This window comes from Ceratotherium simum, chromosome 3 (genome assembly GCF_057802395.1).
Source record: "Ceratotherium simum simum isolate JZ-2026a chromosome 3, ASM5780239v1, whole genome shotgun sequence".
NCBI lineage: Eukaryota > Metazoa > Chordata > Mammalia > Perissodactyla > Rhinocerotidae > Ceratotherium > Ceratotherium simum.
The window spans coordinates 17229831-17244691 of NC_141902.1; the positions used below are offsets into that span (position 1 = coordinate 17229831).

General features: G+C 36.0%; 1 protein-coding gene across 8 annotated transcripts in view; it reads right to left on the reverse strand.

Annotated features, from left to right (window-relative positions):
- The window catches only part of NUBPL (NUBP iron-sulfur cluster assembly factor, mitochondrial), a 207912-nt gene that overhangs the window by 113449 nt on the left and 79602 nt on the right, over nt 1-14861 (reverse strand). The gene's annotated exons all lie outside the window — the stretch shown is intronic.

Consider the following 14861-nt stretch of genomic DNA (forward strand, 5'->3'; position numbering starts at 1 on the left):
CTTATAATGTACCAAGTATAAAATACAAAATCTGCAGCCAAATGACAAAGGAAAAGTCTTAATATATTAATATCAATTAGCATTTCAGAGATGATATTAAAAAGTGTGCTTTCACTTTGTAAATAGAAACTTAAACCTTTTAAAACTTCAGTTGCACAGTTCAGTTAAAAGCTCAGCCTAGGGAATGAGAGAGATTACTTGTGGGACCCTGCCCAAGTTATTTAATCTCTTTATGCCTCAGTTTTCCTCATTTACAAAATAAAAATAACAAGAGTACCTATTATACAGAATTGTGTGGATTAAATGAGATAATACAGGTAAACAGTATAAGGCTTACTAATACTCAATAATAGGTAGCTGTTTTAGTAGTATAGAATTATCTAAGGATAATACATTAATTCAACCTATTTAATCTGAGGTTTTCTACATTCAGGTAACTAATACATCAGACTTAAGACTCTATCAAAATAAACTAATTATAAAGGTCTAACATATTTGTTTCTGTGGACATATGTATAGGCTCGGCATCAACACAAAAAAGAAATACAAGAAAAAAAACATCATTTGTTTCTTTTGGTGGACTTTTTATCAACATAAAATTAACTAATATTATGTAAAACAAGTATTAAACACAAACATCTATGAATGCAAATTAGTATCGCATTATTTCAAACTATAAATGATTACATACCATTAACAATTTTTTTAAAAGTCAATAAGTAAAGGTTCACAGGAAACAAAAGAATCTGTGGCAGCAGGTGTCATGCCTTTCTTATTTATAATTTCTCTAAAATCTAACCATTGAAAGAATGAATAAAGTCAGAGGGTAGGCTGCTTTAAAAAGCAAAAGGGAGACACTGATAGTCTCCAAAATGACTGATATCATGGGAGTTAACACACTGGGAAGAATAATCTAGCAGTCTCTGGGTGAGTAATAAGGGGGAAAATTAAGTTAGCGATGGAGGTATGAAAGATGTAAGTTGCCAAAACTGCCACCAGCAGTTTAAAACAGTCTTGCGGCAATAAAAAACCTGACCAAAACGAATAACATGGAATCACTCTGCAGTGATTGGGAAAAGGCGAGAATACAAGTCAATCAGCATTAAAGTAATCACAACAAAAATAATTACTATATCTCATCAAATAGAAAATACCATAGGATATAAGATACACCATTATTTTATATACCACCAAAGAGAAAAATATATTAACAATTAAACTGACATGATGCCAAGATGTTACTGATTATAAAATATACTCCAATTTCAGATATTAAAATTTGAAATACATGTATCTTAAAATCAATTAAATATAGTATCTGCCTAAATAATAAAAAGGGATCACAATCCTATGAAATCCCCAGTAATAGCCATAACTCTCCCTCATAGCCTGCTTGGGATCTGTTCAAATCTTGAAACTAACATCTGACTCTGACCCATGATTCCATGTCTGCACCTGAGGAGACAGGGTAAGCCCTTGCCCATCCAACAGGGCCAGCTCTAAGAAGTTCTCCTAAGGGCCCAGTAAGTAATCTTATGTGACCTTTATTAAGACTCCTTAATTATGATTGCAGAAGACAAGGTCCTACCTTTTATGATTACCCTCATCCTAGACTCTGTTCAAATCATTGTAGGTTATCCTTTAAAGTCCATAAAGTCAATAACACAAAAGAGTGAAAAGTTAGGAATTCTTCTGAAGTGTTCAACGTAGAAATGGAATATTACAAGGGTTTGGTAATTACCCTTCTTTTAATTTATTCATTTACTAAAGCAAATTATGTCAGCCTCACTAGTTTTCGCTGCTAATGAATTGTGTCTGACATCATTCTACCCCCTTTGATCAATATATTTCTCTGGCTTGGCACATTTTTCTACTAGTGCTTCCTTTTGCACTAATTTTGACTGTTGACTTCAACTGAATGAGACAGTCCATTTTATCAACTCTTTTATAAACAAGGCAGCATTCTGCATGCTTCCCACTTCTGTCAGAGCTACAGTTAGAGCCCATCTTTATATGAACTGTTTATCCCAGGACCTCTATTACCTCCCCCTGGTAGATACTTCCCCCTGGTAGATACACAAAGAAGGAAATGGGAAAAGTTCCTCTGCGTTGTCAGACACAAAAGAATACTCAAGCATCTTTGCTTTATCAATAAACACCAGCCAAGTTAACCTACAATGATGACTTCTATTTCCTAGTACCTGTCTGTCCTTTCTCTTTCTTGTTACTTCCTTTCTTGCTCTCTTTTCAGATTCAGGCCTGGAGTTAAACCAGATGCTCTGTTTTTCTCTAACTGTCCTTACTGCTTTATCTAGATACCAGAAAAATCATAAACGAAATCTGTTGTTTTACTCCATTTGGATCAAACAGTCAAATTGTTGCCCCTCCCCCCATTCTGTGTTCTGAAAGTAAGAATCCTGATTCTCTATGTTCACTGCTGAGAATGAAAATTAATACGAAGGGACAAAATCAGGACAAGGTCCCACCCCCTCTCCTTAGGAAGCACTTGAGCCAGTGACAGCTGAGCCAACAGCTTCAATCATTCCTAGAGCGTGGGTTAGCCTACAAATGGGCTGAAACAAGTTTTTCACTCAGGCAAAAAGATCCATCCAAAGTAAACAAAGGCTGGGCCGGCCCTGTGGCTTGGTGGTTAAGTGCGCGCGCTGCAATGCTGGTGGCCCGGGTTCGGATCCCGGGTGCGCATCGAGGCACCACTTCTCCGTCCATCCTGAGGCCGAGTCCCACATACAGCAACTAGAAGGATGTGCAGCTATGACATACAACTATCTACTGGGGCTTTGGGGGGAAAAAATTAAATAAATAAAATCAAAGTAAACAAAGGCTTTAAACTGGGAAGAAAGAGGAAGATCAGAGGTGAGAAACTTAACACTGTACTGAAAAGTTCTAGGGAGGAAGGACATGCAACTAGATAGGTGAAGAAACTCAACCTTGCCAAAGGGGAGATCCAGTGTGAAGAAATAGTTAATGACATTCCAAACAGGAGAAGGGAAGATGACATGCTAGTTCCTGCATCCAGTACACAGTAGGATGTGACTGAAAGGCCTAAAACCTAAGGAAGAAATTCAAGGAATTCATGGCCAAGAATAGTAAAGTACTTTCATCTTACAAAGGTACCAGAACTAGGGCTGATCCAAGGCCAATCACTGACATAGAGCAGAAGATAATCTGGCCCAGCTATATACAGAGGGCTGTAGCAGGAGGCCTTCCCTGGGTGTCAGAAAAGAAGCTCCAAGAGTCAGGGCCCTCCTGGCCTTACAAATTGTTCCGTCCCAAAACCACACAGAACGAGAAGTGGGAATTTCAATGGTTGACACTGGAGAACAATAACTCTCCTTTTTTTACACCTTTGTTGCTTTGTTTTATTTCTATTGTTTTCTTGATAAAGTTACCCATTTAAACCTTCTGGTCACTAAGTAGTTTTATCAGGTGAAAAGCATCTCTACACTTATGTTAATGGGGACCAGAATACAAGAGTAAATTGGTAAAGTAATGACGCTGACAAAATCTACTCTAACACTTCTCAATTTGGCATAAATGACTTGGGGTGGGTTTGGCATAAATGACTTGGGGTGGGGGACCGGGACAGTTGGTGCCAGTAAAAAACTGTAATAGCTTTCTGTCTTAGATACCTAAAATAGCAACGTGTAAAAAAATGAAGACTGCAATATTTAAAGCTGCATATATAAGTACTCAGTCATCACAGTGAGTTGAAGGTACTCATGTAAGTCATCTCTGATAACTGGCAGAAAAAGAAGGGCATTTTAGTAGGAGGAAATAACCAGCAATTAATATTAATAAGCTGTTTCTAACTTCTTCTGAGAACTTGTTCTCTTTCAATGCTGACTGCAAAGTTCCTTCTATGACATGGAACCTAAACGAGTCTGTGAAATCTGATATCCTCTAACAATACCACCAACTTGAATGGTCAACACTACATAGTACTGAGCCTTGTTTTCTAAGTTCCAACTTTGACTGCCTTAAATAAAACATTGTAAAACAGTACCTGAAAATCATCAAAATTTCTAACATAGCTATACTTTTTGTTTATGACCGCAAGTTAACAGTAGGTCTGTAACTAAAAGCTTTATTTTACAATTTTGAACTACATCTTACACATCCTTGTGTCCTCAGCATCTAACCAATGCCCCAAACCTAGTAAGTAGCCACTAAATGTCTGCTGCTGAAGATGACAAAAAGTCCAATGACATTTTAAAAAGTACAGCAATAATTATCTGATGCCAACTCAACAAATAATTGTTAAATGAACGAATAAATTCATAGCAATCAAAAGAAACCCCTGCTAGATTAATCAAACTGAACTATTCACTAGATAATACTGCCTCAGAAAAATATTTCAAAGAACTGGGCTTTAGTTATATCTTTATTCCCTGTTCACTAATCTATAGTTTTAAAAGAGAAAGGAGAATTCAAAACTAGGCTTAACACACTTGACTCCTTAGCCTCAGATTAATGTCCCAAAGAAATGTAAGAGCAGTAACTGAATTATGTTATACAGAAACTCTGCTTCATGTTTAAAGGGTTTTTAAGAAAAAAATTATAAGTTTTAGGTGCCAGAAAGACTACTGTCCTGTCCAACTGAATTAATTAGTGTTCTTCATTCCTTAACGCTTTCATGGAGACCTAATAAAGTATTTTTAAATATGAGAACTGCTATGTACCTGATGATGCAAAAGTCATGGAGAGGAATGAATAAGAAGGTCAGATGCCCAAAACTGTCAATGAAGCCATTCAACAACTTCATCTATGGTTAATGCATAGTCTGTGAACTTCTTCCATGAAAGGCAATAAATTTCTTTGGTATATTTAGATATGGCTAACTTAATTATCTTAAGAACATCATCTAATATTTTATCTCTTTGGCTAAGTGTCTGGGAACCTCTGAAACTTAATATATCATATTACAAATCTGGATGAGGAAGGTAATTTATATTAGTTATATAATGTCAAAGGGAGAAAGATAATTTCCTTAGAAACTGTTTAAACTATGAATGACTAAAAGAAGGTCGTTTGAAGTAATTTTCTCATGCCTCCATATATCTTAAGAGTCACAAGATCTGCAGATCTAGTACCAATGCCAAATAAGAAGGATTTAGATATGATTCAGTTAAGTACAGATGCCTTACAACTACTAATATTTAGAGTTAAACATTAAATTGTTCAACAGTTTACTTTAAAGTGAACTATAATGATAATTGGTATAACAACTTTTTTGTATAGAATACTCTTTGAAATCAAGTAGGTTATAGATTTTAAAATATGTTTTTTTATATTGTCTTTATACCAAAATGGTACTGGTAATAAAATTTCATAGATATTTTTTCTACAACACATTGGCCAATACTTAATAAACCTCTGTTGCCTCAAACATTAAATACAGAAAAGTATTTGGTTGTTAATTATCCTGTTAAATACTGGGAAAAATACACCTATTATAGCTTCTTGTATAAGCACTTGCCGTTTGAGAAATGATGTATCAAACTCCTTTGGCTCTTCCCACGAGAGGTGCTTAGGGGGCTCAAAAAATTTTTTTCATTTTCATTACAAGATTAAAGAGAGCTTAGCCCACAATGAAAAGCAAAATTCTTTAGGAAACCAAAGGCTGAGAACACTCCTTATTCAGAAGTGAAATTCCATTGTCAGGGAAAATCACTAATACCAACTATCAAGGGAAAATGTCTCATTCCTACTGCAGGATCAGCTAAAGTGAAACTGCTTCTTTAGTTGCTAGGAAACAACCAACTCATTATGTGCCATTATCAGAACCCTAGAGAAGAGAACTGGCATCTGCTTCACATTTGGGGACACTGGAGATTGAAGTGAAAGCACTGAAACTGCTGCCAAAACCCCTGGTCTCCAGGGTTACACGGGGCCACAGCAGGTGCTGACAGCAGACGAGCCTTTCAAGTTTTCCTTGCTATAGCTCTTTTTCTAATAACTAAAATTATTTTCTCCCAATATCCCACATTTTCAAACTCAAAGATTCTAAGACAAGGCATCCTCATTTGACTTAAACCAATTATATCTATGTTGAGCACAACTTGGAAGAAAAAAAATACTTCTCAGGAATCGTAACAAATAGAAAAATTTTAAACTTAGTTATTCATTGAATGAGTTGAGTGAATTGAGTACTAGATGTTTATGCCTTTAAGTATTTAAAGTCAAAATGGAAAATAAAAGGAAATTGTTTCAAAAATCAGGAGAATAAAAAAGAAGACATACTGATAAACCCAGTACTCAAAATGACATTCTAGCATTTATCTGCCTAGTTTTCCTAATTGATCATAAAGTTTAACTTCTCTTTTTAGGGCCTGGCATGCTTTTTTGCAATGCATCACAAAACGCATTCATGAACGTATACCATATTTATTCATCAATCTCTCCCTTTCTTTTAGCAGAGGAGGTTAGAAGGAGGTGGGTGAAATTATGCACATAAACTACTAGACATTGGCAAGTTGAAACCATGCGACTCCCTGCTGCTTCCATATACAGAAAAATAAGTTATCCTTCAGAAGAAGCTACAGATGTTAGTAGAAAAGGTTGGCAAACCATCTTCCTTCACCAAATTACAAAGAATGATCCTGGTAGGGTTCCCCTATCCTAATATAATTCTTTGCCCCAACTCCCACTCTAACATACATCTCATTTCAATTACTCACACCTACCACTCTCTGCTAAATAATGTTTCCTTGATATTACTCCATACTTTTATTCTCAAATGACTCAGCTCTACTCCACCACCATGCCTACCTTCTCCCGACCTGACTCTTACCCAATTTCCTCTGTGTCTTACTAAACATCTTTACACTTAGGGTTGCCAGATTTAGCAAATAAAAGAAGAGGACCCTCACTCAGTTAAGTTTGAATATCAGATACACAACAAATAATTTTTTAGTGTATGTCCCAAGCAATATTTGGGACATACCTGTACTGAAAAATTATTCACTGTGTATCCGATATTCAAACTTAACTAAAGAATATCCTGCATTTTATCTGGCAATTCTATTACCACCCCACTGTGACAAATCTTGATCCTTGATATTTTTCTCACTTTAATAGAAACCTGCCTTTCCTCAATAATACCTTATTTCCAAATTCCATCTATTAAAAAAAAAAAGAAAAGCCTAACTTTTCTAATGTCCCTCCTTCTCCGAACAAAATCAATTTATCTGTCACTTTTTACACCTGTTCCTCCTAAAGCTACTGACTTGCTTCTTCCCCATCACATGATTTTCATTTATTTGATCCCTCCAATTTTACCCAGCCTCCTGGTCCCTCCTCACTGTCTTCCTGGAAATCAGGCCTTGACTTCAAGATTTCCCTCATTAACGGATATTTTTCCCTTTTGGACTTTCTGCCATTCCAATCCTGGATCTAACAACAGGTTTGCCCATGTTGGCTTTCATGCTTCAGAGAGTTGCAAAAGCCAGTCACAAAAACTTGGCAAAACTAAAAAATTATGATATTTAGCACCCAGTGGGCCTCTGCTACTACACAGCGTTCCTTCATTCAAATCTTCATCTCTTTTTTTAACTCCTCTGATAGCAGTTAAAAAGCACTGCCTCTGGATCCTTGCATGCCTGAGCTTGATCTAGAACCACTAGAATTAGTGTGAGTCACGCGCCTGGGACAATCTGTTAAAAATGCAAACTCCTTGGTTTCCCTCAGACGTACTGAAGCAAAATCTTCAAGAGAGGAGTGGAACACGGAGGCTATAAATCTGAATTTTCAACTAGCTCCCCTGATAATTTTTATAAATACCAAAATTTGTGAGCCAAATTTGCTCTATCGAGTAAACTCACTATCTTTTTCCTTCCACTGAGAAGACGAGGAAATAATAACTTTTGTTAACCCCTTTTTAGTGCCAGGTATGATGGGGTTCCCTCATCTGCTCTTCTTTCTTCTACTCACAAAATTTGGAACTAAAGATTTATTTTCCAAAAATAACTCATCTATATAATCTTTTAATCTCATTCCCTTTGCCTCTTTCATAACATTCCTCTTTAAATAATCTTCTCATTTTTCTAGAATCTTCAGTCTCTTTTCACTCTATCCTATACCTTGGAAAAGGTATGGCTGTCCTTTTTAAAAAACAAATGAAAAGGCCTTTCATTCGATACCATTCCTCTTTAAGCTTCCATCCTATTTTCCTTTTTCCCCACTCCACTACATGGCCTATTTTATCTAATAAGCACAATACACCTCTACCTCCGTGAACTTGCTGTAAATCCATCCTTAAACACCTATAACCTGACTTTTTTCATTCACTGTTCCACTAAAGGATCACAAATGGCCACCTAACATCTATTATCTCCTGGCCTTTTTTCAATCCTCATTCTCACTGACCTCTCATTCTTAAAACTCTGCAAACCAGTGGTTCCAAAACTTGTCTACACCCTAGAATCAGCCAGAGAGCTCCAAAAATGCTGATGTCTGGGTCACACACCAAGAGTTCATGATTTAATCAGTCTGGAGTGTGACCTGAAATTTGAAATTTTTAAGATCCCCAAATGATTCTAATATGCAGATATGCTGGATAACCCCTTGCTCCAAACACTTGATCTTCATGACATTAGTATCTTTAGTGCTTTTCCTACTTCTTAAATTACTTCTTTTCCTCTTTACTAACTCCTTTTCCTCCCACAAAATCACCCATCCTGAACTGAGAATGTTAACCAAAGAAAAGTCCTCAACCCATTACTCTTCTCTTATTATAATTAATATAATTCAAGTAGAAGAGATGTCTTGGGGAGGATGGTGGTGGTGATGATAATAATGATGATATCTAATATCAACAAAGCTAATATCCCACTGATTATAAGATGTATCATTATTTTATGAAGCACTAAAACAGAAAAAGCATCTAAGATGAGGAAGAATCCAACAGAAGAACCCTACATGAAGCTGGGACCCCAAAGGACTACACTTTTTAACCCTAAAGGTAAATGAAATATAAATCCACAATTTGGAAATAAATTTCAAGGAAATGTGCATCTCTCAACTTGGGCCCTGGCAGAAGACAGAAAAACACCTCCTTAGGAAGATGAATCACAAGTTGGTACCCATGCAGCTTTCCAATCTGAATACATACCACAAGAGTGGTCCCAAACTCTAACAGAGAATTCAATTTAAAGTTGCCTTAGGTTGAAAGTGCCTGGAGAAACAACATAAAATCTCTCTGAAAGAACTTGACTTCAAGCCAGGGATAAAGCAATTCTAAGAAGCCATCACTTGTAAGATATATCCTGATTAGAGAAATGTTAAGATACGAAAAAAAATCTAACGTATTAGGATTGATAAAATCCAATAACAACAGGGTGCACTTATATGACACTATGCTTTCTAAGCATATTACATGTATTAACTTATTTAATCTTCACAATGAGGTAGCTACCATTATCCCCATTTTATAGGTGAGGAAACAAAAGTCCAGAGAGGTTTTTGCCCAAGGATGTACAGCTATTAGATGTGTAGTAGAGACTGACCTGAGTCTCCAGAGTCCATGGCCTTAGCTACTGAGTTATGGACATAATTCTGGAGACATCAATATTTAAGGGGTAGGCACAGAAAAAGAACCCAAAGATCTAAAGGAAATTATGCAAGCTGCCAGAGAAAAAAGACATATTAGGGGCCAGCCCGGTGGCATAGTGGTTAAGTTCACGCGCTCCACTTCAGTGGCCCAGGGTTCGCAGGTTTGGATCCCGGGCACGGACCTAGGCCCTGCTTATCAAGTCATGCTGTGGCAGGCGTCTCACATATACAGTAGAGGAAGATGGGCATGGATGTTAGCCCAGGGCTGATCTTCCTCAGCAAAAGAGGAGGATTGGCAATGGATGTTAGCTCAGAGCTAATCCTCCTCTCACACACACACAAAAAGAAGACATATTACTCACAGAGGAACAATTATAGAAATAAAAGCAGATTTCTCACTGGAAATAATGAAAGGCAGAAGACAATGAAACAGCATCTGTAAAGAGCTGAAGAAAAAAATGATATGCAGTTAAAGTATGAAGGGAAAATAAAGACATCTCCAATAAATGAAAGTTGAGCAAATTGTCCATCAGTAGACCCACACCACAAAGAAAACTAAACAAAGTTCTTCAGGATAAAGAAAAATAACAGATGAGACTCAAATCTAAAGAAATCAAAAGCACAGAAATAGCAAATTTGTGGGTAAATACAAGACTGTTTTTCTTAATTTCTTTAAAAGATAACTATTTGAATAAATTTTTAACACTATATTATGAGATTTATAATGCACATATATTTAAAATATATCAATACAGGGGGCCAACCCGGTGGCGCAAGCGGTTAAGTGCGCGTGCTCTGCTGCGGCAGCCTGGGGTTCGCTGGTTCGGATCCCGGGCGCACACCAACATACCGCTTGGGAAGCCACGCTGTAGCGGCGTCCCATATAAAGTAAAGGAAGATGGGCACAGATGTTAGCCCAGGGCCAGTCTTCCTCACCAAAAAAGAGGAGGATTGGCATTGGATGTTAGCTCAGGGCTGGTCCTCCTCATACACACACACATAAAAAAATATATCAATACACAAAGGATGGGAGGTAGGAAATGGAAATATCCTGTTATAAGGTAATTAATTTTACATCAAGTAGCAAGATATAAACCTTAAGAAGACTGTGAAAAGTTAAGAAAGCAATATTACAATCCCTAAAGTAGCCACAGAATAATAATATGAAGAGTTATGGCTAAAAAGCCAATAGAAGAATTTAAATAGAATGCAAGAAATATTTCATTTATCCAAAAGAATACAGGAAAAGAAAAATAGAGGAAGAAAAAATAGATGGAACAAATGAGAAAAAGTCAAAATGGTAGACTTAAACCCAACCATGTCAATAATTACAGTAAGTGTAAATGAACTCAGCACTCCAATTAATAGGCAAAGATTATCAGACTGGGTAAAATAGCAAGACACAACTAAATATTGTCTATAAGAGATCCACTTTAAATATAACAAAATAGAAGGTTAAAAGTAAAAGGATAAACAAGATATTCCATGGAAACAGTATGTATAAGAAAACTAATGTGGCTATATTATTATCAGATAAAGTAAACTTCAAGTTTTTTTGAACAAGCGAGTTTGCCAGAAATGAAGAGGAACATATCACAATAAAAAAGTCAATTTACCAGGAAGACTTAACTCTAATTGTGTGTTGAAAGCTTCAAAATAAATGAAGCAAAAAACAAAATAAAGGGAGAAATGAACAAATCCACAATCATTGTTGAAGATTTTAACACTCCTCTCTCAGTAATTGATAGAATAACTAGATTAAAAAAATCAATAAAGATACAAAAGATTTGAACAAGACTGTCAACCTGACCTAAATGATATTTATAGAACATTAACCACAACAACTGCAAAACACACATTCTTTCTAAAAGCACATGGAACAATCACCAAGATGGACCATATGCTGGTCCATAAAGTAAGTCTCAAAAAATTTTAAAAGACTAACATTTTATGGAGTAGATTCTCTAACCATTAGGTTATTAAAAAGATTCCTTAATGTTTGGAAATTTAAAAACACACTATAAATATCTATAGTTAAAAGAAAAATAAACTAGAAATTATTTTTAATTGAATGACAATGAAAACACACCATATCAGAATTGGAGGATTCTATGCAATGACTAGAGATAAATTTATAGCCTTAACTACCTATATTAAAAACCAAGAAATGTTTAAAATCAATTATCTAAGTTTCTACCTTAAGAAGCTAGAAAAAGAAGAGCAAATTAAGCCTGAAATAAATAAAAGGCAGAAAATAATAATAAGAGCAGAAAATAATGAAATAGGAAATAAACATAAAATAGAGAAAATTTAAAAGGCCAAAAGTTGATCCTTTGAAAAAATTAATAAAATTGATAAACCCTTAGCACGAACAGCTAAGAATAAAAGAGAGAAAAAACATATTACCAATATTAGGAATAAAGAAGGAATATTGCTACATTTTATATCCTATTTAACAAAGTAATAAGGCAATATTATGAAAAAAACTTCATGTATATATTCTGAAACTCAGGTGAAATGAACAAATTCTTGTAAAACACAACAAAACTGAAACAAGATGAAATCAAAGATCTGAAGGGGCCGGTCTGGTGGCGTAGTGGTTAAGATCACATGCTCCGCTTCAGTGGCCCGGGGTACGTGGGTTCGGATCCTGTGCATGAACCTACACACTGCTCATCAGGCCATGGTGTGGCAGCATCCCACCCACTAAATAGAGGAAGACTGGCACAGATGTTAGCTCAGGGACAATCTTCCTCACCAAAAAAAAAAAAATTAAAGATCTGAATAGAATTAGTCCTGAGAAGTGTTGTCCCCACCCAGGAGAGAAAAAACAAAAAACCACTCCAGCCCCAGATTTCTTTGGTATATTCCATCAAATACCAACTTTAAAGCAAAGCTAATAATTCTACACAAACTCTCTCACAAAAGAGGGAAGTACTTCCAAACTCATTTTATTAGGCCAAGATAGCTCTCATTTACAACACCTGAAAAAGACATTAAAGGAAAAACAAATTAGAAACCAATATTCCTCATAAATATTGATCTAAAACTCCTTAAAATATTAGCAAAATGAATCCAGCAATATATTAATGGTAATTACAATATTACTTATTGTAATTAAAATATCATGACCAAGAAGAATTTATCTCAGGAATGCAAGGTTGGTCTAACATCAAACTATCAATCAGCGTAAATCACAGCATTAATAGAATACAGGAGAAAAATTCAATGCCCATTCACAATAAAACCTCTCAGCAAACAAAGAAACAGGAAGGAACTTCCTCAACCTGAGAGTGGGCATCAGTGAAAACCTATTGCTAGCATCAGTCTTAATGATGAAACATTTAATGTTTCCCACCCCCTAAACCCAGATGAAGACAAGGATGTCTGCTTTCAGCTTTTTGTTCAACATCATACTGGCAGTACTAGCCAGAGCAATATAAGACCAGAAAATGAAACGAAAGGAATACAATGGAAAGGAGGCAATGAAGCTGTTTTACTCGCAGAGAACAACATCATGTGCATACAAGGTACCAAGACGCTACTAAATCACCACTTAGAAATTTAGCAAAGTTACAGAAATCAAGGTTAACATACAAAAATCAATAGTATATATTCTATGTGCTAACAGCAAACAATTTTAAATTAAATACAAAATACAATTCCATTTACAATATCATCAAAGAACATAAAATACTTAGGATAAATCGAACAAAAAGAAGTACAAGATTATATACTGAAAACTACATATTACTCCAAGAAATTAAAGAAAACCTAAATACATGTAGAAACATACCAGCTCATGGATTAGAAGACTCAATGTTGTCAAGAGCTCAATTTACCCAAAACTGATCTATATGTTCAATACCATCCTAAGGAAAATACCAACATGCTTTTATGCACAAATTTATAAGCTGAATCTAAAATTTATATAGCAATATAAAAGAACCTAGAGTAGCCAAAATAATACTGAAAAAGAACAAAGTTGGAGGATACACTTTCTGATTTTAAGCACCCTATACAGCTACAATCATCAAGACAGTATGGTTTTACTGTAAAGATTAAACTAAATCATGGAACACAATAGGGCATCTAGAGATAGCCCCACATACATATGCTCAACTGATTTTCGTCTAATGTATCTAGTCAATTCAATGGAGAAAGGGAAGCCTTTTAAACAAATGGTGCTGGAACAACTAGATAAACCGTTATGATGCGTGTTTTCCAACCACCAAGCAAGTAACTCAATTCTGACACTATCTACCTGGATCTAGCATCAGATCTCACATGTTAAAAGCTTAGTCCCACAAGATTGCTCCCACTTCAGACACCAATCACAAGTCTAGGTTGTTACCTGTGCTTCTGGACTGACTGGCTATAAATCCGAGGTTCTCATGACCCCCTCCTCAGGTTCAATTAATTTGCTAGAGTGGCTCCTAGAACTCAGAAACGTACTTACATTTACCAGCTTATTATAAAGGGTATTATAAAGGATACAGATGAACAGCCAGATGAAGAGGCACATAGGCAAGGTCCAGAAGCACCCCAAGCACAGGAGCTTCTGTACCCACGGAATTAGGGTGTACAACCCACCCAGCATGTGGATGTGTTCACCAACCCAGAAGCTCACCAAATCTTGTTCAAGAGTTTTTATCGAGCTTAATCTGCAGCCCACCCCCCATCTCTTTCCCAGAGGTCAGTGTGTGGGGCTGAAAGTTCCAACCCTCTAAACACTTGGTCTTTCTGGTGACCAGCCCCATCCTGAGACTATCTAGGGGCACCACCTTAAGTTACCTCACTAGCATAAACTCAGGTGTGCTCAAAAAGGGGCTCCTTATGAATGATAAAAGACACTCCTATCACTCAGGAAATTCCAAGAGTTTTAGGAGCTTTGTACCAGGACCTGGGGACAAAGAACAAATATATTTCCTATTATACCACAACCATGAAAAAATAAAAACTTTGACCCTTATCTCACTTCATACACAAAAATTAATTCAAGATGTGTAAGTCAGAACTATAATGCTCTGAAATAAAAATACATGAGAATATCTTTACAACCTTGGGGTAGACAGGCACTGATTTCCTAGAAAGGGCACAAAAAGCACTAGCATTAAAAAAAATTTTTTTTTGGTAAGTTGGATTTTTACGAAAATTTAAAACTACAGTTCATCAAAAGGCAAGTCACAGACTGGGAGAAATATTCCCAATACGTATATCTGACAATGGACTTATAGCCAGAATATATTAAAACTCGTACAACTCAGTTATAAGAAGAAAAATGAGCCATA